This window comes from Anopheles funestus, chromosome 3RL (genome assembly GCF_943734845.2).
Source record: "Anopheles funestus chromosome 3RL, idAnoFuneDA-416_04, whole genome shotgun sequence".
NCBI classification, from domain to species: Eukaryota; Metazoa; Arthropoda; class Insecta; order Diptera; family Culicidae; genus Anopheles; species Anopheles funestus.
The window spans coordinates 44,936,245-44,960,814 of NC_064599.1; the positions used below are offsets into that span (position 1 = coordinate 44,936,245).

Sequence of the window (24,570 nt, forward strand, 5' to 3'; positions counted from 1 at the left end):
GGTCATCTAAACCTCAAAACGCAGAACAATATCTAAGACAGTTTGTCACAGAGATCAACGACCATCAGAGCAACGGTATCGTTTTACAAGGCGTTACACATCAAGTAAAACTACGGGCTATCATAGCAGATTCTCCAGCTCGAGCTTTAATTAAAAGTAAGTGTAAAAAATTATTCATTATTTTGTTATTATCATTATTATTTTTCAAATCAAGATAAGAACTTTAATTTTTTTCCCCCAGGTGTCGTTTCGTTTAACGGTTCTCTTGGATGCTTAAAATGCACAGACATTGCTGTACACGACAGAGCCACCAAAAGGATGTATTTTACAGGAGTGGGAATAGAAAAGCGGACAGATGCCAAATTCCGAGCACAAGAATACCCTCAACACTGCAAAAAACCAACACCTCTAACCGATATTTTGTACTTCGACATCATCGCAGACGTCATTATTGCCGACAGACTTCATCTGATTGATCTTGGGGTGATGAGGAAACTGTTAAACGGATGGATTAAAGGCAAATTTACTAAAGGACCACATCACACCAAATGGACTACAAGACAATGTGATATCATTTCGGAATTTTTATTACAAATCAAGCTCCCTTCAGAAATTCATCGAAACCTGCGAAGCCTACAATACATCAAATTCTGGAAAGGAACGGAGTTTAGAACCTTCTTACATTACGCCAGCGTAGTCGTTCTAAAGGAAATACTTCCGGAAGCAGCATACAAACATTTTTTGCTACTGTTTTGTGCCACGACATTCCTGTCATCGACTGTGTATGAAAACGAATGGGAACTTGCAAAAGAAATGCTGGAGCTGTTCGTCAAGGATTTTGGAACCATTTATGGACCTAGCAGTGTTTCAAGCAACGTTCATAATCTTCAGCATGTTCACGACGAAGTCGCCAGATTCGGACCATTAGAAGACATCTCCACATACGGCTTCGAAAACGAACTACAACGCTTGAAGCGCATGATGAGAAGTGGCAGCAAATTCCTGGAACAAATAGTCAACAGAGTGTGTGAACTACATCACACAAATGTAGCCAGAGAAAACGACGAAACCAGTAACTACCCATCGTTAACTACAAAAGGCCAAAACATTTCGTTAGCCATAAATCCGGAATTCAGCTTAAGGAAAGGACCCAGAAACGAATGGTTCTTATTGAAAGACAACACCATTATGCAGTACTGTACAGCAGCTCAATCAGAAGCTGGAGAAATAAGCGTGCATGGTTATAACTTCGTTCGTCAGTACGAATTATTTGACTATCCCTGTTCTTCGACAAAGTTAATGATCTTCCACGCCAGCATGAGTGACCTGTAGTCTTCTTTAAGACAAGTTGCTGTCTCGGACATACGTTGTAAATTAGTAGGAATTAGTGTAGATAAATGACAAGGACTCGTTGTACTTCCATTACTACATACATTACAACCCATGTAATTTAGAGTTAAATAAATATTATAAAAAATACACATGTGTTTAAAATTTATATAAATACTAAAAGATATTTTTTTAAACAAAAGATGATCAAAAATGCGTTTCATACACAAACATGGCTAATTATTGATTGATTGATGGATCGAAATTGATGGCATTAATAAATGCGTTGGTGGAAGTCTAAGCAAACCTTTGAAAAACTCTCAATTTCAACAGAAAAGGTACGTAGCTACGACAGTGAAGATGTTCGAATCATACCTCCAAGCACTAGAATAACACTCGGCACAGTTCAGCGTGCAAAGGTAACGAACGATTTTTCTTAAAGCTATCTTTATTCATTTCATTCCAACCATACCAGGCATGCCATAAGCGCGCGGCCGTTACCCGAATCTAAGCATAACAGACATAGCATCAACACGCAGGCGTTACACGCCTCCAAGCAACAACAAACATTTTTATAATCTACCTGTCTTAGTTACCTATCAGGTTTCATGCCAATGCTACAAAGGGGAAGGAAAAGAGTTAAGCACCTGTAGAAGTGGTATGCAGCATTTGTGTTTGATGAACTGTTTAAAAATAAACTGAACTCACTACCTTTACCGTGGTATCAAGATTGGTGGAAAAACCATCACACCAAAAAAGAAAATATTTCCAATATGTATATTTTTACCCTTAGAAACAAACAAATAAACAAACGGCAGTGTGTATATAATCTGTCATGCGATTTTTTACCATAAAAATATCCAAAGTCTTGTTAGAAATATTTTTTTGCATCACACGAGCTTTGAAATCCATTCCTATTCAGCTTCATTTATATACGGTACACAACGTACCAAATCAACACGGACCAGACGGCGCAAATGTGAGTATGGCTTTCTTCTACACCAATTTCTAATCCAATGTTCTCTTTCGTTACAGCACATCAGTATCAAGAAAATAGTGCGGAAAAAGATATCCCAATGTGCAATTCAACCACGCCTGCTAATAAATACTATTGCCGCTATGTTCTGGCCTACAGGCGAAGTGAGATAAAAAACGTGCACATACGCATATACACGGTACGCTGTCGATCCCAATTAGCCCTTTCTCCCTCTACCTAACTAACGATCATCCTGCTAAAGCGAGAATGCGTGTTGGGATCGCGCGTCGATACACACTAACACATTCAAAGACACCATGTGTGTACACAGCGTACGAGCGCCTGCACGATCCTAGGGGCGTGACCAGCGTCGATGTGGAATCCATGTGGAACGCATCGGGACTGCTCGTAGCGTACGGGCGCATTTCGCATCCATGTGGAATCCTTTCGGCCTCCATGTGGAATCCTCACGGCGTCCATGTGGAAAGCAACGCTAGCCCTCGCAGTGTACGGGCGCTTGCACGATCCTTGCGGGTGAATGTTTAATGCCGGTGAATGAGTCCATGTGGAAAGCAACGCGTCCGCATCGTACGGGTGAATGATGAATCCTTATGGGTCAATGTGGTCAATGTGGCAAGACCGCTCGCAGCGGACGGTGTTTTGGTCGCGATGGTCGTAGCGTAGCGTGCAAAAGCGCGTTCAGTTTTCTTCATTTATTTGTATTAAAATTATTATTTATTTACAAACCACCGATTACAATATGTTGGCCACACTTTGGGCTAATAGTTGCAAGATTTTCCCGTGAGATATTTAAATAAAATAGTTTTATATTTCAATTACAAAACCGAGGTATTTTTCGCTACAATTCTATGTGTGATCGGGGCCGAGTGCTCGCCTCGTCGCGATCGGGTGGAGTGTTCGGATGAGATGTAAGATGGTAATAAGCCGGGACCGAGTTCTAGCCTCGTCGAAGCTTTGATTTAATTTACCATGATTTATTGTCATTGATTTGCGCTTATATACCTAAAAAATGCTTACGACTAATTTGTTTTTTCCTTTCCTAGCTCATACCTGCTTGATTTGCAATTTTAGCAATTTTTCGATGATGCGTTACTTTTGGTCGTGGCGCTGTCGCCGACATCCCGACCCCCGTAATTCCTCGCAGAGGTGTTACTGCCTAGTGTTATGGAGGTAAAGGATGGCGTATTGGTCGAGGTTTGAAGTATGCCTAATATTATAAATTGGACCTAAACCGTGGGGGCCGTGGAATTGATCTTTTTTTGTTGTATACTATAACGAGTACAGTAAACGGTATAATACTAATTAGAGTCATTAAACATATTATAAGTATGTATCCGTATTGCTTGTTCTGCGAACCCTTAGCCGTGGTTTCAAATGGTAATTTTCTCATAGGTTTATAAAATGCTTTGTATGTTTCGTCATTCTTCACGATTACTGGTCGTATCTCGATATCTTCCGTTTCGATTTTGCTCGGTGGTGATAAGGTGATAATTGCTACTTTGTTTGTTGGGTTGGTGATTGTACCATTACAATTTAGACGTATGCTTTGCGGCTGTGAGGTATAATAAAGAATTTTGTTCGGCTGATTTAATAATGTAAAATTCAAATATGGCGGATTCAATGTCGATGTTAGGCAGGGCTTTGTAGTATTTCTATGTAATAGGGCCGCTACTATACAGTCTGGTCCTTTCCTTATTTGCGTATTTGACGAGAGATAATGAGTTTTATTAATTTTTTTAACGTTGTGAGGATAGATGTAATTATTGTCGTCGTTAACTGCTATGGTGGTTTCCTCGATACTCATTATTACGTTGTCGTTCGAGTTCGGAGTAGGAATGACATTGAATATCTCGAATTGTTCCGTTCCGATTACTATGTGCGTTATATGGAGTACTACCTCGCCTTTTACTATTTCTTTACGCTCTAGGTACGGTTGAGCAAGTGTCATATCCGTTACTCCTTTTATTGTATCTACATGCCCTTCTAATAATGTTAAAGGGTCATGTTTTAATGTTTGATATTTGAGTGTAATTTGCTGTATTAACGTATTAGTCAGAAGTATTGTTTCTTCTACGTATTTGTTAAATCTGTTTAGTTTGTCTTCGCTGAATTCCCTTTGCAATAGCGTTATGCCTTCGTTTATATGTGATATTTTGTTGCCGATTTGACCCATTATTTTCTTGTGAGCCTTGTTCGTGTCGTCTAAGTTTTCTGAAAGTCGCGCTATTTTTTGATCTTCAGTGGATTTTAATAGTGATAATTGTTCGTCGAATTCATCACCTCCAAACAAAAAATCTTCTAAAAATCCGAGCACTCCTCGGCTTCTTTTAGCTCTGGTTTTTAGGCAATCCCGTATGAGGTTTAAAACGTAGTCGCATTCGTCGTCCAAGGCTAATTTTAAACGAATTGTTGTCGGGTCGGTTTCGTTATTCAGTACGTTGTTTAGTTTGTTACGTAGTTGTATAATTATGTTAGAGTCATTTTCTGGGAATACTCGCGTATGAAGTGCGGTATGCCATGAGCCTCGTTGGATCGTTAAAGAACCTAAATGGTCAAAGAATAGACCCGGTTCTAGAATTGGTTGTATTTTTAAACTGGTCACACAACTGATGATCAGCAGTATTGCTACGAATTTTCCCATTTTTAAGATTTAAGTGATTTTCCACACAACTGGTCTTATTTTTTGCTTGGGTCTTTTATGTGCTACGCCTTTAAGTTCGTTTGCTTTATCCTTTATAAATTCGCTATCAGTGCTTGGCCTTTTTCCCCAGTTGGAGAAATTTCGATTTCCTTTGACCTCTAGTACCGCTAATTTTACCGTAGGCCTCGTAACTTCCGTATTCCCTATCTTTACACACGCCGAGCGTACTTGATTATCTTTGCTGGGGTTTACCTTCGTCACTCTTCCTTTTAACCATTTACCCTTTCTTTGGTCGTCAGGAAACGTGACTACGTCCCCTACTTGTATTTGCTCTGCTTTGTTGAACCACTTTTCCCTTTTGCCTAGTTTTGGCAAATATTCGGTTATCCAACGATTCCAATAGTGTGCTGTTATAGCTTGAGCCTTTTTCCAGTTTGAGCGGGTTGCTTCTGCCTTTGATATATCGCCGATGTTAGGCTCAGCTTCGCCGGAATAACCTAGTAAAAAATGAGCAGGCGTTAACGCTTCTTCGTCTTCTCTGTCCAATGGAATATGCGTTAAAGGTCGGTTGTTGATCATAAACTCAATTTCTGTTAGAACCGTCCGTAATACTTCTTCTTTATAAGTTTCTTCCATGGGCAGAAGGCTTTTTATTTCCTTTACTACCCTTTCCCAAGCACCACCGAAGTGTGGAGCGCTTGGGGGATTAAAATGCCAATCGATCCCTTCGGTGGCACATCTTTCTTGGAGTCGCGTCATTTCGTTGTTCGCTCCAACAAAATTTGTTCCGTTGTCGCTATATACGTGCGACACCTTGCCTCTTCTGTGCTGCATATTTTTTAAGCAAATTATAAAACTGCTGGCACTTAAATCAGTGGCAAGTTCTATGTGGACGGCGCGAGTTGTGAGGCATGTAAATACTGCACCCCAGCGTTTTTCGGACCTTCTACCAATGGCTATATTGAGGGGTCCGAAGTAGTCAACCCCTGTATGTGTGAATGGTTTTTGCCGTACTGCCAGTCTGCACCTTGGAAGTGGTGCCATTATTGGAGGAGAAGGTCGTGCTTTATCATTTTTGCATTTTTGGCATTTATCTGCGACGTTTTTTACGACCGCTCGTAGATCTATTATCCAAAAACGCTGACGAATTGCTGCAATGATCGTTTCTGTTTTTTTATGTTTGTATTTCTCGTGGTAGTGCTTGACTATGAGGTTTGTTATAGTGTGTTTCTTTGGTAGTATCATCGGGTTTTTAGTCTCTGTATGGAGAAAGTTAGCTTTCTCCAGCCTGGTGACTGAACGCATTATTTGTTGATCATCCAATTGCGGAGTCAAATTTCTTATTTTACTGTCATTTTTTATTATTCCCTTTGCATGTAGGCTGATCATTTCTTCTGGATATCCCTCCCATTGTGCCTTTCTCAACAACTGCCGTTCTGCTTTATCGAGGTCTTCTTTACTTATCACGTTGCTGAAATTAGTGCTACTGACCTTGGCTCGAAGGTAATCCATAAATTTTAGTCCAATTGCAAGTGATCGTTTAAGTCGATTCCAATCAGAACACCAGTCAACATTGATGCAACCCCAATCCGTTTTTTCGATAGCCCTTATTGTATGTACGGGACGTACTTCTTCGAAAGTTACCATGACTTGGGTGTTAGGTGTTACTGTTGCTCCTAAATGTAAGAATGCTGGTCCGGTTAGCCATATGGATGGGTTGTGGTTTACCTTAGTTGCTTCGTCAGCTGGATTATCTTTTGAAGCAACCCAGTGCCATTGATCCGCACTACTATCCTGCAAAATTTCGCCGATTCTCAACGCGACGAATTGTTTATAATTTCTTGGTTCTGACCGTATCCAAGCTAATACGGTCTTGGAATCTGACCAATAGTATTCGCGATCTATCTTTAGTCGCAATTCTTTTCTGATGGTAGCGGCCAGTCGTATCCCTAATACCGCAGCTTGTAGTTCTAACCGTGGTATAGACAATGGCTTAGTAGGTGCCACTCTCGTTTTAGCTGCGATAATATTGATGTCGACACCATCTTCGTGCACTGTCTTCATGTATGCCACCGCAGCGAATGCGTTTTCTGATGCGTCAACGAAGGTATGTATTTCTCTCGACACAACGTGTTTTGTTTTGGAAAAGCATCGAGGTATATGCATGTTTTCGATTGATTGAATCCGATTTAAAAATTTTGTCCAATTCTGCATCTCAAATTCGGGTACATTATCGTCCCAATCCACACCTGCTTTCCAAAGTCTTTGCATCAAGACTTTACCTTCGATGACAATGTTTGCTATTAACCCTACAGGGTCATAAATTCTCATTATAAACGAAAGCATTTCTCGCTTGCTAAACAAACCAGTTGGTATTTCTTTTAGTTTATATCGGAAGGTATCACTATTGGTATCCCAGTACATCCCTAGAACCTTCTCGAAATGTTGTTCTTTGTCTTCTATTTTCATTAAATTTTCCTGTGAGCGCCTATCATCGGGAATTCCTCTTAATACTTCCTTTGAGTTTGAAACAAAATTTCTTATGAAGAAATTGGCTTCGTCGTGTATTTGACAGACTGTCTTTATGGTTTCAATGGCAGTTTCTTGGCAGCTGAAGCTATCCAAGTAGTCGTCCACGTAATGATTATTACAAATAGCGTTTACTGCGTCTGGATATTTATCAATATACTTCAAGGCGTTCTCATTTTTAATGAATTGAGCGCATGCCGGTGAGCATGTTGCTCCAAAGATCATTGCTTGCATCACATACACTTGCGGTACCTCAGTTGGGGTACTTCGATACAAAAATCGCTGTACACTTTGATCCTGTTCTCTTATCTTGACCTGATGGAACATTTCCCGGATATCACCTGAACATCCGATCTCGTTTTCCCTAAATCGAGTTAATACCCCAAATATAGGCGTTGTACCATCAGGCCCAGCGTATAACTGTGAATTTAGTGATATCCCTTTATTTTGGGCGGCAGCGTCAAAAACAAGTCTGGGTTTAGGAACGGGCTTGTTATAGTTTATGACAAAGAAATGTGGGATGTAATTAATGTTTCCCTTTGTTTCTAATAACTCGTATGGACTGGCCTTACGTGCGTATCCCTTTGTTACGTATGAGGCGATCTCATTATGATACCATTCCTTTATCTTCGGATCTGTATCCATTTTTCTTTCTTGGCTTTTTAGGCGTGTCAATGCTTGTTGGTAACTATCTGGGAGGGTTGGAGTGTTTGATTTCCAGAGTAACCCTATTTCATAACCCTTTTCTAGTTTTTTACAAGTTCTTCTCATTATCTCTAGGGCATGGTTGTCCGCCCTAGAGTTAACCATTTCGGTGTTTGCCTTAACCCCGAATTCTTCGGTTGAGAAGAATCCTCTCATAAGATCCCTTAATGTTTTATCTTCCTCATTCTTTTTCTCAGTTACTGTGAAAAGTGGGCTTGTCTGGGGCGAAGTATTTTTACCTCCAAATAGTACCCATCCAAGCCGAGATTTTTGAGCAATTGGCTCGTTTTCTTTTCCAGAACGTGAATCAATTGCGTGAGTAATAAACGAGTGAGGCAGGCCGAGTAACACTGTAGGTATCGCATTGAGATAACCTTGCAAATTTATGTTGTTCAGATGCTTGTACTGCCTCTTTAATGTTCTGGCGTCAATGCTCTGCATGGGAAGGTCCAGTTCCTGCACAGAGCGTAAGTTCTTAACGTCGAACCTACGACCGTTCGGCCCTTGTATTTTAAGTGATACAACTTTACTCGCAGGCTCAGATTGAATACTTCCATTTGTCCATGAGAGTGTTAACGGTTTAACTTCACCTTGTGCTCCGAGTTGCTTTCTAACCTCTTCAAGAATCAGGGATGTGGACGAGCCCGGATCGATCAATGCATAGGTGCTGACCGCCGTTTTTTGGTTATGCAGCGTAATGGGAATTATTTGATAAAATAAGTTGTCATTAGCGTTGTGGCAATTTATTCTCATTGGGGTCTCTGGCGAGTTATCGTTCTCCTGGTGTAGCAACGTGTTGTGTTTTTGCCTACATGCTCTGAATTTGCATTGTGGCGGTAGAAAACAGTTGATTGCCTTATGATTGCTGAAGTTGCAACAATTTTGGCAAATATTTTTTTCAATAAGTAGGCGTCTTCTTTGACCTACTGTCGCTTCTGTTAGTCGTCTGCACTCGACTGTTTTGTGATCGTTGTCACACAGTAAGCACCGCTTTCGGTTATCGTGCCTGGTCTTTTGGGGAGACATGTGCGAGTTTAAGTGGTGCACCTTTTTCTTGTACCCCCCTTGTCTAGCAATAAGCATTGTAGCTAGACCTTCGGTAGGTTTGAGCCAATCGGCTAAATCTTTAAGGGTTTTAATCGGTCGTGAATGTTCTTCGGTAGTTAATTGCTCTAAATACCACTTGTTACGAATGTCTACCGGAAGTTTGCTCACTAGATCCTTCAATAATCTTTGGTCGTTTAGGTAATCCTGTTGTTCCAATATCGTCATGTTGTCTATCAAATTATGGAGTGCATTTGCAAATTCCATAAATGTAGACGGATTTTCTAATGATACGTAGCGGATAGCTAGTAGTTCATTCAACAATGACGTATATATATTGTCTGGATTGCCATACAAGCTATTCAGACGTTCAAATACTTTATCCACGTTTTCTGGATTCAGCATTAATCCTTGAACTGACTTGAGCGCATCACCTTTAAGGTGTTTGCGGATTCTATTCAGGTTTTCAAGATTTGAGAATTTGCCCTTTCTTGCCGTCTCTAAGTACGTCATTTTGAATTGAGGCCACATTCGAAAGTCACCGTTAAAATCCGGAAGTTCTAGTAAATGTTTTCTCGGATTTAGACTAAATGTGTCGTTCATTTTTTCTATTGTGTCAGAGAGTTGCTTAATATCTTTGTTTATTGAGTCGTCTAGTTGTTTGTTGTTCGTTAAGTCAACCTCGTCTTGTTCTTCATTAAGTAATGTCTCTTGTAATCTCTTGATTTCCTGGTCTGCCTTTCGATTTTGTTCTTCTGCGACTTCCCTTTCTCTTTTGTACTGTTCAAGAAGTTTCTTAGTTTGTGATAGAGCCTCCCTATAGTTTTCTTTTTCTTTTTCTTCTTCGGTACATTTCGGGCAGATATAGTTTTTTACCTCCTTTTTAATATCCAAACAAACCATGTGGAACCACCTATCGCATGATTCGCACGTGATTTGTTTGGACCATTCATCATTATTCTGGCATAACCTGCAGTGACCGTTTGGGTTTTTTATATAGTCCATTTTTGTGACCGCCTTTTCGCCCTTTTCTTTCCTTCCCATACCCACACTTACTTGTCACTACGTGTTGTTTCTGCCTATGTTGGTGTTGATTCCGCTGATGATGCGTAATCAGTTCTTCAGTTGCTGCAAATGTTGCTGCTCTAGCCGCTGTCGCGATGGTCGCTGCTGTCGCCGCTGTAGCTGCTGCTGATGTTGCTGTTCGGATCGCTGTCCCGGTTCCAGTTGTCGCGATGGCTTCTGTTTCGGCGGTCGCTGTCGCGATGATTACTGTTCGCGATGATCACTGCTGACGCCACTACCGATTACAAATACCTTGTTGAAATCGCCCCCTGTTGCACTCGCGCCGCAGAAACTGTTCTAGTGCACTTTAATTTCGGCACTTTTTTTTTGGCTTCCACTTTGCTTGCTGATATCACCTTTTGCGGACGGCACTGGATTTATTGCACTTTACACCTGGCTAGCTTCGTTTGTCTTTTGCTGTCACTGCAATCTCTGGGTGCTTGTATCACGCTTGCGATCGGTATTGCTTTTTTTGGCACTTTTACTCTTGGCCTAGCTTCGCTTGAATTTGGTATCACTGCACTTTACTGTGCACTGATATCACTCTTACAATTGATATCACTTCACTTCGCTTCGCACCCATGCACTATTGGGGTGCTTGTTTGGGGTTTTCCTGCACCGATTCTAATACGTGCCTGTACAGAACCTGACTTCGGTTAGGTTCCCCGATTGTTTTCGGAGCTGTGGGGCTCTTCCTTTCCAGAATGTCGACTCCCGCCACCTGATTCTTCTTCAGTTTCTGCTTATAGCTTGACGCTATCGTCCGAATCTCTTTGTCGTTACACTCCGTAAATGAGGAAAGATTCCTCAGTCAGACACCAATACGACCGGGACCGAGTACTTGTCTCGTCGCGGTTAGGTATCTTCCTCTCTGGAGCCACCATAAATGTGATCGGGGCCGAGTGCTCGCCTCGTCGCGATCGGGTGGAGTGTTCGGATGAGATGTAAGATGGTAATAAGCCGGGACCGAGTTCTAGCCTCGTCGAAGCTTTGATTTAATTTACCATGATTTATTGTCATTGATTTGCGCTTATATACCTAAAAAATGCTTACGACTAATTTGTTTTTTCCTTTCCTAGCTCATACCTGCTTGATTTGCAATTTTAGCAATTTTTCGATGATGCGTTACTTTTGGTCGTGGCGCTGTCGCCGACACTATGCCTTGCTTTAGCTATTTCCTCGCGGCCGCCCTTAACGTACTGGCTTTGGTTTTTAGCGAATAGCTAAAAAAGTTGAAGAGATAGATTAAAACAATGTTCTACAAAGTTGTAAAGAATAACATTTCGTATCTTTTAAAGATTTTTGCAGATTTTTACACAGTTAATTAAGCATGTTTTTATTGTTTGAAAATATTAAGAATGTTGCATGCAACTATGTCATGTCTAATGGAAATGTGTTTTTTTTCAATACGGATAATCATTTAAAATTCGATTCAAAATCCGGCTGGTGTAAAGGTGTATAGTATTATAAATATATATTTAATTATTTTTATTTATTGTTAAGTCAATTTATAAATATAAATCAATTATTAAATATGCAACTCATAAATATTTATGATTAAGAACGTCTACAACTAGTTGTTCGGTTTCCTTTGATAGTTGCCCGTTGCGTTGCGTGTTTCAACTTAAGTTTGAAAAACTTGTTGACCGCTTCAATGGTCGGTACACCATAGCCGCACGTACCGATCATTCTAAACATCTTTAATATATTTCCTTTATTAGAAACCTTAATTTTCGGACCATTTTTATCGACACCTGTCCAGCTACAACCGCATAAAAACTGTTCGTCGAACAGCAGGTCCAGAGCGTCATGCATACGGTTCCTCGGATCGTCGCGACGAATTTGATTATTTAACCATGCTCCCAGTGCTTCGAAGAAATCCGCATCCGTTTCCAACCTGTCCTCCAAAGCGTCTAGTTGTTCCGCCGTTTTTACTATTTCAAAGTCAAAGCCGTCTGGAGCCTGCGATGTCGGAACCTTTCTGATGATATCGTGCACTGTTGATATGACCGCGTGTGCATCATCGGTTTTCATAGCTAACTTTTCCATCAAGGCAAAGTTTTGCTTAAATAGCGATATGACCAATGACCTAAGCTTCGTGATGTCCTCTCGGTTTTGTTTCGTCTCGGAATCAACAAACGAGGAAGAGATAGGATCAACATTATTCGAGGATGCTTTACGAAATTGGGCCCTAAAGTCAAATATGACGCATACTGCGATGAATAGTCTGCTGAAACTTTTAAAAACTAAAAAAGTTGTGCAGTCTCGTTTGCCAAAGGACTACCGCACGCTGTTGAGAACACCGCATCGGACGGGTGCATCCTTCATCACAATCGAAGGTGGTCAAATGTGGTATCATGGCATTAAGCAGTGTCTTCAACGTTACTTCAGCGATGTGAAACCATCCTTAGAGTCTCTGGCAAACCATCCATGGAAATGTCGATCCACACTTCATAGAAGCGGACCCACTCAGTTGTGGCCTATTTTAATGAGGCTGTGTGAAGTGCCTGAAGCTCCAATATTCGTCGTTGCTATATTTTGCGGGTCATCTAAACCTCAAAACGCAGAACAATATCTAAGACAGTTTGTCACAGAGATCAACGACCTTCAGAGCAACGGTATCGTTTTACAAGGCGTTACACATCAAGTAAAACTACGGGCTATCATAGCAGATTCTCCAGATCGAGCTTTAATTAAAAGTAAGTGTAAAAAATTATTCATTATTTTGTTAATATCATTATTATTTTTCAAATCAAGATAAGAACTTTAATTTTTTTTCCCCAGGTGTCGTTTCGTTTAACGGTTCTCTTGGATGCTTAAAATGCACAGACATTGCTGTACACGACAGAGCCACCAAAAGGATGTATTTTACAGGAGTGGGAATAGAAAAGCGGACAGATGCCAAATTCCGAGCACAAGAATACCCTCAACACTGCAAAAAACCAACACCTCTAACCGATATTTGGTACTTCGACATCATCGCAGACGTCATTATTGCCGACAGACTTCATCTGATTGATCTTGGGGTGATGAGGAAACTGTTAAACGGATGGATTAAAGGCAAATTTACTAAAGGACCACATCACACCAAATGGACTTCAAGATAATGTGATATCATTTCGGAATTTTTATTACAAATCAAGCTCCCTTCAGAAATTCATCGAAACCTGCGAAGCCTACAATACATCAAATTCTGGAAAGGAACGGAGTTTAGAACCTTCTTACATTACGCCAGCGTAGTCGTTCTAAAGGAAATACTTCCGGAAGCAGCATACAAACATTTTTTGCTACTGTTTTGTGCCACGACATTCCTGTCATCGACTGTGTATGAAAACGAATGGGAACTTGCAAAAGAAATGCTGGAGCTGTTCGTCAAGGATTTTGGAACCATTTATGGACCTAGCAGTGTTTCAAGCAACGTTCATAATCTTCAGCATGTTCACGACGAAGTCGCCAGATTCGGACCATTAGAAGACATCTCCACATACGGCTTCGAAAACGAACTACAACGCTTGAAGCGCATGATGAGAAGTGGCAGCAAATTCCTGGAACAAATAGTCAACAGAGTGTGTGAACTACATCACACAAATGTAGCCAGAGAAAACGACGAAACCAGTAACTACCCATCGTTAACTACAAAAGGCCAAAACATTTCGTTAGCCATAAATCCGGAATTCAGCTTAAGGAAAGGACCCTGAAACGAATGGTTCTTATTGAAAGACAACACCATTATGCAGTACTGTACAGCAGCTCAATCAGAAACTGGAGAAATAAGCGTGCATGGTTATAACTTCGTTCGTCAGTACGAATTATTTGACTATCCCTGTTCTTCGACAAAGTTAATGATCTTCCAGGCCAGCATGAGTGACCTGTAGTCTTCTTTAAGACAAGTTGCTGTCTCGGACATACGTTGTAAATTAGTAGGAATTAGTGTAGATAAATGACAAGGACTCGTTGTACTTCCATTACTACATACATTACAACCCATGTAATTTAGAGTTAAATAAATATTATAAAAAATACACATGTGTTTAAAATTTATATAAATACTAAAAGATATTTTTTTAAACAAAAGATGATCAAAAATGCGTTTCATACACAAACATGGCTAATTATTGATTGATTGATGGATCGAAATTGATGGCATTAATAAATGCGTTGGTAGAAGTCTAAGCAAACCTTTGAAAAACTCTCAATTTCAACAGAAAAGGTACGTAGCTACGACAGTGAAGATGTTCGAATCATACCTCCAAGCACTAGAATAACACTCGGCACAGTTCAGCGTGCAAAGGTAACGAACGATTTTTCTTAAAGCTATCTTTATTCATTTCATTCCAACCATACCAGGCATGCCATAAGCGCGCGGCCGTTACCCGAATCTAAGCATAACAGACATAGCATCAACACGCAGGCGTTACACGCCTCCAAGCAACAACAAACATTTTTATAATCTACCTGTCTTAGTTACCTATCAGGTTTCATGCCAATGCTACAAAGGGTAAGGAAAAGAGTTAAGCACCTGTAGAAGTGGTATGCAGCATTTGTGTTTGATGAACTGTTTAAAAATAAACTGAACTCACTACCTTTACCGTGGTATCAAGATTGGTGGAAAAACCATCACACCAAAAAAGAAAATATTTCCAATATGTATATTTTTACCCTAAGAAACAAACAAATAAACAAACGGCAGTGTGTATATAATCTGTCATGCGATTTTTTTACCATAAAAATATCCAAAGTCTTGTTAGAAATATTTTTTTGCATCACACGAGCTTTGAAATCCATTCCTATTCAGCTTCATTTATATACGGTACACAACGTACCAAATCAACACGGACCAGACGGCGCAAATGTGAGTATGGCTTTCTTCTACACCAATTTCTAATCCAATGTTCTCTTTCGTTACGGCACATCAGTATCAAGAAAATAGTGCGGAAAAAGATATCCCAATGTGCAATTCAACCACGCCTGCTAATAAATACTATTGCCGCTATGTTCTGGCCTACAGGCGAAGTGAGATAAAAAATGTGCACATACGCATATACACGGTACGCTGTCGATCCCAATTAGCCCTTTCTCCCTCTACCTAACTAACGATCATCCTGCTAAAGCGAGAATGCGTGTTGGGATCGCGCGTCGATACACACTAACCCAGTCATGCAAAAGCGAGTTCATGCGGTCTAGTTTCTTTTGTTCTCATGGTCCCTAACGGGTCTGTTCGGAATCCACCGCGGAGTCCCGGAGGAAGACATTTAGCGACCACACGCACACACTCAAACCGGGTTGGTATATAAAGCCCCGCGTAGCCACGCCCGCTTCAGTCGCCCGCGAGCGTTCGTAGCGTGTGGACCTACGCCGGATTTTAGCAAAAAAATGAATGAATTCCAGAAAATAAAAACGCCAGGGGGGTTCCTCAAATTCACTCTCTCGTGAGAGCGTGAGAGAATCTTTTTTCCCCATACAACTTCCTTGGAGCTTTTGCTGAAATGATAGAGAACATTGGATTAGAAATTGGTGTAGAAGAAAGTCATGCTTACATTTGCGCCATCCGACCAGTCGTTGAGGGGGTACGTTGTGTACCGTATATAAATGAAGCTGAATCGGAATGGATTTCACTGCACGTATGATGCAAAAAATAATTCTTTCGTGCTTTTAGATATTTTTGGGGAAAAATATTGCATGACAGGTTTGTCTCCTACCATACGGCCGTTCCGATAAAAAATATTAGACGCTGTTTGGACCTTTTTAACTACCCTTAAGGTGTGGTTTTATGGAAAATTTCTTTAAACACACAGAAATACGAGGTAGCTGCTACACGTGCTAATTTTTTCCCATGAGCGTTCAGACAGACGACAGGTAACTAGCACTGTTCGTTGTCGCTACGCGCCTATGCATGCGGAAGGTGTTACTGGTTGTTGTAGGCAGGTAATGAACACAGGATGTTATGTAGGTGCGACTAGGGGAAACCGAATACCTCTGACAAGAATTGAGTCATACCACAAACCATTGCTTGGCCAAGAAATGTTTACCGGCTAAACACCGACTCGCGTACCAGTGATGCGTTCGGGTACATAGGTAAAGAATATGAATGTAAAAGGATGCGTCGATTAGGTGTCGCACGATGGGACTAGAGGCAGTGAACGATCAATTTAAAAACTGTTCAAAAGCCCTAAATTTTTAAAAACAATTGTTCATAAGTAGTTTAACACTGTCCTTTACATCTTTATCCAAATCGTATGTTTGAAAGAATTTAAAAATTAAATTTGTGACGCTGAAGCAATCTCCGATATATTTAACCAAAATAACATGGTTAATTAACTGTTTAAAAATCTGCAAAAATCTTTAAAAGATACGAAATGTTATTCTTTACAACTGTGTAGAACATCATTTTCGTCTAGCTCTTCAACTTTTTTAGTTATTCGCTAAAAACCAAAGCCAGTACGTTACGGGCGGCCGCGAGGAAATAGCTAAAGCAAGGCATAGCATTGTAGCGAAAAATACCTTGCTTTTGTCATTGAATTTTAGTATTATTTTATCTAAATACCACACGGGAAAATCTTGCAACTATTAGCCCAAAGTGTGGCCAACATATTGTAATCGGTGGTTTGTAAATAAATAATAATTTTAATACAAATAAATGAAGAAAACTGAACGCGCTTTTGCACGCTACGCTACGACCATCGCGACCAAAACACCGTCCGCTGCGGACGCGTTGCTTTCCACATGGACCCATAAGGATTCATCATTCACCCGTACGATGCGGACGCGTTGCTTTCCACATGGACTCATTCACCGCCATTAAACATTCACCCGCAAGGATCGTGCAAGCGCCCGTACACTGCGAGGGCTAGCGTTGCTTTCCACATGGACATCCATATGGATTCCGAAAGGATTCCACATGGACTCGAAAGCTTCCACATTCATCCGCCAGGATCGTGCATGCGCCCGTACGCTGCGAGCAATCCCGATGCGTTCCACATGGATTCCACATCGACCCGCGTCACGCCCCTAGGATCGTGCAGGCGCTCGTACGCTGTGTACACGCATGGTGTCTTTGAATGTGTTAGTGCGTATCGACGCGCGATCTCAACACGCATTCTCGCTTTAGCAGGATGATCGTTAGTTAGGTAGAGGGAAAAAGGGCTAATTGGGATCGCCAGCGTACCGTGTATATGCGTATGTGCACGTTTTTTATCTCACTTCGCCTGTAGGCCAGAACATAGCGGCAATAGTATTTATTAGCAGGCGTGGTTGAATTGCACATTGGGAACACATTCAAAGACACCATGTGTGTACACAGCGTACGAGCGCCTGCACGATCCTAGGGGCGTGACCAGCGTCGATGTGGAATCCATGTGGAACGCATCGGGACTGCTCGTAGCGTACGGGCGCATTTCGAGTCCATGTGGAATCCTTTCGGCCTCCATGTGGAATCCTCACGGCGTCCATGTGGAAAGCAACGCTAGCCCTCGCAGTGTACGGGCGCTTGCACGATCCTTGCGGGTGAATGTTTAATGCCGGTGAATGAGTCCATGTGGAAAGCAACGCGTCCGCATCGTACGGGTGAATGATGAATCCTTATGGGTCAATGTGGAAAGCTGCAAGACCGCTCGCAGCGGACGGTGTTTTGGTCGCGATGGTCGTAGCGTAGCGTGCAAAAGCGCGTTCAGTTTTCTTCATTTATTTGTATTAAAATTATTATTTATTTACAAACCACCGATTACAATATGTTGGCCACACTTTGGGCTAATAGTTGCAAGATTTTCCCGTGAGATATTTAAATAAAATAGTTTTATATTTCAATTACAAAACCGAGGTATTTTTCGCTACAATTCTATGCCTTGCTTTAGCTATTTCCTCGCGGCCGCCCTTAACGTACTGGCTTTGGTTTTTAGCGAATAGCTAAAAAAGTTGAAGAGATAGATTAAAACAATGTTCTACAAAGTTGTAAAGAATAACATTTCGTATCTTTTAAAGATTTTTGCAGATTTTTACACAGTTAATTAAGCATGTTTTTATTGTTTAAAAATATTAAGAATGTTGCATGCAACTATGTCATGTCTAATGGAAATGTGTTCTTTTCAATACGGATAATCATTTAAAATTCGATTCAAAATCCGGCTGGTGCATCCGTTTCCAACCTGGCCTCCAAAGCGTCTAGTTGTTCCGCCGTTTTTACTATTTCAAAGTCAAAGCCGTCTGGAGCCTGCGATGTCGGAACCTTTCTGATGATATCGTGCACTGTTGATATGACCGCGTGTGCATCATCGGTTTTCACAGCTAACTTTTCCATCAAGGCAAAGTTTTGCTTAAATAGCGATATGACCAATGACCTAAGCTTCGTGATGTCCTCTCGGTTTTGTTTCGTCTGATGCAGCAGCTCCGCAAATACGTCGGTGTTGTAGGAAGACGGTTCCGATGGTTCGCCCAAAACTGCACAGTCCTCTGGATGTTGAAGTCCTGATGTCGAAGGCTGCTGGAGTGGTGATGTTGAAGCCGGAACTATATTTCCAAAGGCGAGGGACGGCAACTGAATGTTCGATATAACCTGAACACCAGTATCGACGAAATCAGTTTCCTGATTATCGTCCAGACGCAACTTTTTGGCTGAAGAATACATCTTTACTGACTTGTTTTCAACTTGATGGACTTGTAACGAATGATGGTTACACGTACTAAAATTCGTCTTAATATACCAAAAAAAGGACAAATACTTACCTTGTATAATAATAAGAACTACCCTTAAATAAAGCTAAACACATTTTATACATTCGTTCACTCATTGGGGTTTTCTCGCAGGTACTCAAAGTAACACTTGTTGCACTTGCTTTCGAGGGTAAATGCAACAGGTATCACACGCAAGACAAAATAATCGTATTTAAGTGAAGGATTGTTCACAAACAAATCATTCTTAAGTCAGCCACGCTCGTTACTGGTTCTTAACATTCAATCATCAAAATAATTCAAAGAATGGCTACCTAAAGGAAACGTGAAAACGGTGCTCTGTTTTAAACGTCGTAATAAAATCAACAAACAGTTCGTTAAGGAATGGGAAGCAGACCATCCAGCTCCAAGTGCCTCTATTTTGGCTGTTGATGGTAAGTATATTTATTGCAGGAACAATTTTCGTTGATATCTTTTTTAATGGTTATATATTATGCATATTATGCGGGCGGTCCGGTGGTGCATGTGATAAACGGCGCCAGTCCACACGGCCGGACCGGGTTCAAATCCCATCCGGACCGTTCCCCCGTAGCAAGGACTGACTATCCGGCTACGTGGTAAAATATCCGGCGTGACCTGTAAGGTCGTTAAGCCAAGAAGAAGATATTATGCATTTATCGTTTCAGACATTTCTCAAAACTTTCCCGAAGCTGATTTGCGTACACCGTGGCTTGCTCCTGGGGAAATTGTTAGCCCGGATGGCTCAGTTGATGAAGGTTACATAACATCGGATGAAGAGCTGAGTACATCAGATGGTGAGGAATCAACAAACGAGGAAGAGATAGGATCAACATTATTCGAGGATGATTTACGAAATTGGGCCTTAAAGTCAAATATGACGCATACTGCGATGAATAGTCTGCTGAAACTTTTAAAAACTAAAAAAGTTGTGCAGTCTCGTTTGCTAAAGGGCTACCGCACGCTGTTGAGAACACCGCATCGGACGGGTGCATCCTTCATCACAATCGAAGGTGGTCAAATGTGGTATCATGGCATTAAGCAGTGTCTTCAACGTTACTTCAGCGATGTGAAACCATCCTTAGAGTCTCTGTGGATCGATATTTCCATGGATGGTTTGCCACTTCATAGAAGCGGACCCACTCAGTTGTTGCCTATTTTAATGAGGCTGTGTGAAGTGCCTGAAGCTCCAATATTCGTCGTTGCTATATTTTGCGGGTCATCTAAACCTCAAAACGCAGAACAATATCTAAGACAGTTTGTCACAGAGATCAACGACCTTCAGAGCAACGGTATCGTTTTACAAGGCGTTACACATCAAGTAAAACTACGGGCTATCATAGCAGATTCTCCAGCTCGAGCTTTAATTAAAAGTAAGTGTAAAAAATTATTCATTATTTTGTTAATATCATTATTATTTTTCAAATCAAGATAAGAACTTTAATTTTTTTTCCCCAGGTGTCGTTTCGTTTAACGGTTCTCTTGGATGCTTAAAATGCACAGACATTGCTGTACACGACAGAGCCACCAAAAGGATGTATTTTACAGGAGTGGGAATAGAAAAGCGGACAGATGCCAAATTCCGAGCACAAGAATACCCTCAACACTGCAAAAAACCAACACCTCTAACCGATATTTGGTACTTCGACATCATCGCAGACGTCATTATTGCCGACAGACTTCATCTGATTGATCTTGGGGTGATGAGGAAACTGTTAAACGGATGGATTAAAGGCAAATTTACTAAAGGACCACATCACACCAAATGGACTTCAAGATAATGTGATATCATTTCGGAATTTTTATTACAAATCAAGCTCCCTTCAGAAATTCATCGAAACCTGCGAAGCCTACAATACATCAAATTCTGGAAAGGAACGGAGTTTAGAACCTTCTTACATTACGCCAGCGTAGTCGTTCTAAAGGAAATACTTCCGGAAGCAGCATACAAACATTTTTTGCTACTGTTTTGTGCCACGACATTCCTGTCATCGACTGTGTATGAAAACGAATGGGAACTTGCAAAAGAAATGCTGGAGCTGTTCGTCAAGGATTTTGGAACCATTTATGGACCTAGCAGTGTTTCAAGCAACGTTCATAATCTTCAGCATGTTCACGACGAAGTCGCCAGATTCGGACCATTAGAAGACATCTCCACATACGGCTTCGAAAACGAACTACAACGCTTGAAGCGCATGATGAGAGGTGGCAGCAAATTCCTGGAACAAATAGTCAACAGAGTGTGTGAACTACATCACACAAATGTAGCCAGAGAAAACGACGAAACCAGTAACTACCCATCGTTAACTACAAAAGGCCAAAACATTTCGTTAGCCATAAATCCGGAATTCAGCTTAAGGAAAGGACCCAGAAACGAATGGTTCTTATTGAAAGACAACACCATTATGCAGTACTGTACAGCAGCTCAATCAGAAGCTGGAGAAATAAGCGTGCATGGTTATAACTTCGTTCGTCAGTACGAATTATTTGACTATCCCTGTTCTTCGACAAAGTTAATGATCTTCCACGCCAGCATGAGTGACCTGTAGTCTTCTTTAAGACAAGTTGCTGTCTCGGACATACGTTGTAAATTAGTAGGAATTAGTGTAGATAAATGACAAGGACTCGTTGTACTTCCATTACTACATACATTACAACCCATGTAATTTAGAGTTAAATAAATATTATAAAAAATACACATGTGTTTAAAATTTATATAAATACTAAAAGATATTTTTTTAGGCAAAAGATGATCAAAAATGCGTTTCATACACAAACATGGCTAATTATTGATTGATTGATGGATCGAAATTGATGGCATTAATAAATGCGTTGGTGGAAGTCTAAGCAAACCTTTGAAAAACTCTCAATTTCAACAGAAAAGGTACGTAGCTACGACAGTGAAGATGTTCGAATCATACCTCCAAGCACTAGAATAACACTCGGCACAGTTCAGCGTGCAAAGGTAACGAACGATTTTTCTTAAAGCTATCTTTATTCATTTCATTCCAACCATACCAGGCATGCCATAAGCGCGCGGCCGTTACCCGAATCTAAGCATAACAGACATAGCATCAACACGCAGGCGTTACACGCCTCCAAGCAACAACAAACATTTTTATAATCTACCTGTCTTAGTTACCTATCAGGTTTCATGCCAATGCTACAAAGGGGAAGGAAAAGAGTTAAGCACCTGTAGAAGTGGTATGCAGCATTTGTGTTTGATGAACTGTTTAAAAATAAACTGAACTCACTACCTTTACCGTGGTATCAAGATTGGTGGAAAAACCATCACACCAAAAAAGAAAATATTTCCAATATGTATATTTTTACCCTTAGAAACAAACAAATAAACAAACGGCAGTGTGTATATAATCTGTCATGCGATTTTTTACCATAAAAATATCCAAAGTCTTGTTAGAAATATTTTTTTGCATCACACGAGCTTTGAAATCCATTCCTATTCAGCTTCATTTATATACGGTACACAACGTACCAAATCAACACGGACCAGACGGCGCAAATGTGAGTATGGCTTTCTTCTACACCAATTTCTAATCCAATGTTCTCTTTCGTTACAGCACATCAGTATCAAGAAAATAGTGCGGAAAAAGATATCCCAATGTGCAATTCAACCACGCCTGCTAATAAATACTATTGCCGCTATGTTCTGGCCTACAGGCGAAGTGAGATAAAAAACGTGCACATACGCATATACACGGTACGCTGTCGATCCCAATTAGCCCTTTCTCCCTCTACCTAACTAACGATCATCCTGCTAAAGCGAGAATGCGTGTTGGGATCGCGCGTCGATACACACTAACACATTCAAAGACACCATGTGTGTACACAGCGTACGAGCGCCTGCACGATCCTAGGGGCGTGACCAGCGTCGATGTGGAATCCATGTGGAACGCATCGGGACTGCTCGTAGCGTACGGGCGCATTTCGCATCCATGTGGAATCCTTTCGGCCTCCATGTGGAATCCTCACGGCGTCCATGTGGAAAGCAACGCTAGCCCTCGCAGTGTACGGGCGCTTGCACGATCCTTGCGGGTGAATGTTTAATGCCGGTGAATGAGTCCATGTGGAAAGCAACGCGTCCGCATCGTACGGGTGAATGATGAATCCTTATGGGTCAATGTGGTCAATGTGGCAAGACCGCTCGCAGCGGACGGTGTTTTGGTCGCGATGGTCGTAGCGTAGCGTGCAAAAGCGCGTTCAGTTTTCTTCATTTATTTGTATTAAAATTATTATTTATTTACAAACCACCGATTACAATATGTTGGCCACACTTTGGGCTAATAGTTGCAAGATTTTCCCGTGAGATATTTAAATAAAATAGTTTTATATTTCAATTACAAAACCGAGGTATTTTTCGCTACAATTCTATGTGTGATCGGGGCCGAGTGCTCGCCTCGTCGCGATCGGGTGGAGTGTTCGGATGAGATGTAAGATGGTAATAAGCCGGGACCGAGTTCTAGCCTCGTCGAAGCTTTGATTTAATTTACCATGATTTATTGTCATTGATTTGCGCTTATATACCTAAAAAATGCTTACGACTAATTTGTTTTTTCCTTTCCTAGCTCATACCTGCTTGATTTGCAATTTTAGCAATTTTTCGATGATGCGTTACTTTTGGTCGTGGCGCTGTCGCCGACATCCCGACCCCCGTAATTCCTCGCAGAGGTGTTACTGCCTAGTGTTATGGAGGTAAAGGATGGCGTATTGGTCGAGGTTTGAAGTATGCCTAATATTATAAATTGGACCTAAACCGTGGGGGCCGTGGAATTGATCTTTTTTTGTTGTATACTATAACGAGTACAGTAAACGGTATAATACTAATTAGAGTCATTAAACATATTATAAGTATGTATCCGTATTGCTTGTTCTGCGAACCCTTAGCCGTGGTTTCAAATGGTAATTTTCTCATAGGTTTATAAAATGCTTTGTATGTTTCGTCATTCTTCACGATTACTGGTCGTATCTCGATATCTTCCGTTTCGATTTTGCTCGGTGGTGATAAGGTGATAATTGCTACTTTGTTTGTTGGGTTGGTGATTGTACCATTACAATTTAGACGTATGCTTTGCGGCTGTGAGGTATAATAAAGAATTTTGTTCGGCTGATTTAATAATGTAAAATTCAAATATGGCGGATTCAATGTCGATGTTAGGCAGGGCTTTGTAGTATTTCTATGTAATAGGGCCGCTACTATACAGTCTGGTCCTTTCCTTATTTGCGTATTTGACGAGAGATAATGAGTTTTATTAATTTTTTTAACGTTGTGAGGATAGATGTAATTATTGTCGTCGTTAACTGCTATGGTGGTTTCCTCGATACTCATTATTACGTTGTCGTTCGAGTTCGGAGTAGGAATGACATTGAATATCTCGAATTGTTCCGTTCCGATTACTATGTGCGTTATATGGAGTACTACCTCGCCTTTTACTATTTCTTTACGCTCTAGGTACGGTTGAGCAAGTGTCATATCCGTTACTCCTTTTATTGTATCTACATGCCCTTCTAATAATGTTAAAGGGTCATGTTTTAATGTTTGATATTTGAGTGTAATTTG

At 40.9% G+C, this 24,570-nt stretch overlaps 3 protein-coding genes across 6 annotated transcripts in view; 1 reads left to right on the forward strand and 2 right to left on the reverse strand.

The window, feature by feature from the left end:
- Positions 1 to 24,570, reverse strand: part of LOC125768286 (putative uncharacterized protein DDB_G0282133) — a 260,527-nt gene that overhangs the window by 46,963 nt on the left and 188,994 nt on the right. The gene's annotated exons all lie outside the window — the stretch shown is intronic.
- Positions 1 to 24,570, forward strand: part of LOC125768265 (uncharacterized) — a 187,491-nt gene that overhangs the window by 32,431 nt on the left and 130,490 nt on the right. The gene's annotated exons all lie outside the window — the stretch shown is intronic.
- LOC125769450 (ankyrin repeat and LEM domain-containing protein 1-like) overlaps positions 15,459 to 24,570 on the reverse strand; it is a 361,429-nt gene continuing 352,317 nt past the window's right edge. The window contains 1 exon segment of the mRNA XM_049438184.1: positions 15,459 to 16,957. The gene's annotated coding sequence lies outside the window, so the exon portion shown is untranslated.